The sequence below is a fragment of the Urocitellus parryii genome, chromosome 4 (genome assembly GCF_045843805.1).
Source record: "Urocitellus parryii isolate mUroPar1 chromosome 4, mUroPar1.hap1, whole genome shotgun sequence".
Classification (NCBI taxonomy): Eukaryota; Metazoa; Chordata; class Mammalia; order Rodentia; family Sciuridae; genus Urocitellus; species Urocitellus parryii.
The window spans coordinates 111,118,614-111,121,496 of NC_135534.1; the positions used below are offsets into that span (position 1 = coordinate 111,118,614).

The 2,883-nt window shown below is 37.4% G+C and overlaps 1 pseudogene; it reads right to left on the bottom strand.

Annotated features, from left to right (window-relative positions):
* Window positions 1–300: 300 nt before the first annotated feature.
* On the bottom strand, window positions 301–1,110 carry LOC113176419 (mortality factor 4-like protein 1 pseudogene; annotated as a pseudogene).
* Window positions 1,111–2,883: the final 1,773 nt, after the last annotated feature.

A 2,883-nucleotide genomic window follows, 5' to 3' on the forward strand; every position in this document is an offset into this window, starting at 1 on the left:
CAAGGAATAGAACCACCAGCATTCAAAATCAGCTTTGTCAACTAGGCAAACACTACAGCATGTGTCTCTATTGTCCATCATTAAATACACTAGTAGCAACTTTGAAATGAAATTAAAAGAAAGAAAGAAAAAAAAGGAGCCGTAACCCCTTTTATTTTCTCTGTTTAAATTCAAACAGAAAACAAACATCAATTCTGTTATACACTAACATCTTCAAAGTACATCATTTGTACAAGAGAAGGACTAAGAACAAAAATGTGTTTACAGAGATTCAAACACAAGTGAATGAAGAACCCGTCCTCACACTGCTTCCCGATGGTATTCAGGAGGGGTGACTTCATAATCGCTGGCACTAAACAAAGTTGCAGAATTCTTTGCCAGGTACATGAGGAAATCTTGAAGCTAATTCAGTAATAAAACAAGGCTCTTCTCATCCAGAGGTGTATAAGCCAACATTGCTCCAATTTGTACAAATAATTTTAGTAGATGGGGTGCTCCATACACCTGGGACATGGGTGCATCAGGATGATCTGCAAAGAGTTCAGCATACTGTGGTCTCTCAAATTTGTAGAGCAGTTGAGTGCCCAGCATTACATTGAAGTATTCTTTTATTCCTTCCACAACTTCATTAACAGCATAATACCCCTTATTATCTGTGTTTCCTCCCTAGAGATTTCTTGTAATTTGCATAATCCTCAAGAACAGAATCCACATTCTTCTTTGCAGGAAGATAAAAGAGCTGTTTTTGTCTGGTAATTAAGTCCCAGTCATCAACAAGCCATGGTTCTAGCTCTTCAGGAATCTTTACTTTAACTACAACTCTGTTCATAAATGTTTTTTCATTTTCAACAGTAGTATCTACCTGGGCCCTTTTCTTCCAAGGAGGCTGAGGTGTCTCACTGGTACTGCCACCATCTCCATTTCCAGGTGTTTTCTGTTCTTTTTGGTTTTCACTTCAACATTTTTCTGTTGCAGACCAGATGTCTTCTTTCCTGGAGCAGCCCCTCTCATCTTCCCCTCTGCATACTGCTCCTGATTGGCTTTTTGGAGTTCTCCTGTTTCTGCATATTGGTGTCCACGTACTTGAGCACTCTGCTCTCTGGAACCCATTCATCCCAATTTTTATTCCAACCACTGTAATGTATAAAGTGTTTCACTTGTTTGTCCTTTATGGCAACCTTAACACACTTTGCTTCATAAAGTAGAGGCCCATGAAAGCATAGCACTCGCTCACCCTCCTGGAATTTCGGCTTCGGGTCCTGCTTGGGCACAATTTATAAGTGATTCCACGCCTCCTCCTTCTCCCACCACCCCCAACTACAGCCCCCTAATCTCTACCCCACCCAACTTTGTTTCAGATGTGCCCTCAGGCACAGCCAGCTCTTTATTTTTATTTTTTTAATTTGTTTTAATTAGTTATGCATGGCAGTACAATGCATTTATGCATTTTGATCTATCATAGATAAATGGAATATAATTTTTCATTTTTCTGAGTGTACATGTTGCAGAATCATATTGCTCATGCAGTCACATATATACATACAGTAATAATATCTGTTTCATTCTACTATCTTTCCTATCCCCACATCCCATCCCCCCCCTTCACATCATTTTCCTTTACCTAATCTAAGGTAATGCTACTCTTCCTTAGCTCCCCACCACCACCACCTTATTATGAATTAGCATCTGTATATTAGAAAAAACATTCAGCCTCAGTTTTTTGGGATTGGCTTATTTCACTTAGCATGATATTTTCCAACTCTAACCATTTACTGGCAAATGCTATAATTTCACTCTTCTTTAAAGATAAGTAATATTCCACTGAGTATATATACCACATTTTCTTTATCCATTTATCTACTGAGGGACACCTAAGTTGGTTCCATAGTCTAGCTATTGTGAATTGGGCTGCTATAAATATTGATGTGGCTGTATCACTACAGTATGCTGATTTTAAGTCCTTTGGGTATAAACCAAGGAGTGGGATAGCTGGATCAAAGGGTTATTTGGAAAAATAAGAGAGCCAGTATAGCTAAAGCAATTCTTAGCAAAAAAAAGTGAAGCAGGAAGTATCACAATACCAGCCCTTAAACTATATTACAGAGCTATAGTAATAAAACTGGCATGGTACTGGCACTAAAATAGACATGTTGACCAATGGTAGAATAGAGGACATAGAGACAAACCCACATAAATATGGTTATGTCATACTAGACAAAGGTGCCAAAAATATTCACTGGAAAAAAGAGTCTATTTGATAAATGGTGCTGGCAAAACTGGAAATCCATATGTAGCAAAATGTAATTAAACCTCTATCTCTCACCCTGCACAAAAAAATCATCTCAAAGTGGATCAAAGATTAGGCACTAGAACAGAGACCCTGTGTCTAATAGAAGAAAAAATAGGCCCAAATCTTCGCTATGTTGGCCTAGGCTCAGTCTTCCTTAACAGACTCCTAAACCTCAAATAGTAACATCAAGAATTAATAAATAGGATGAATTCAAATTAAAATGCTTTTTTTCTCAGCAAAGGAAATAATTAATAAAGTGAGGAAAAAGCCTACAGTTTCAGAGAAAATCTTTACCAAATTCACTTCCGATAAAGCATTAATCACAGGATATATAAAGAACTCAAAACTCTTAACACACGCATGCACACACACACACACACACACACACACACACACACACACACATACACACACAAATAACCCAATCAATAAACGGGCTAAGGAACTGAATAGACACTTTACAGAAGAAGAAATACAGTTGATCAACAAATATATAAAAAAGTGTTCAGCATCTCTAACAATTAGAGAAATACAAATCAAACCTACTCTATCATTTCATCTCACTTCTATCAGAGTGATAATCATCAAGAATA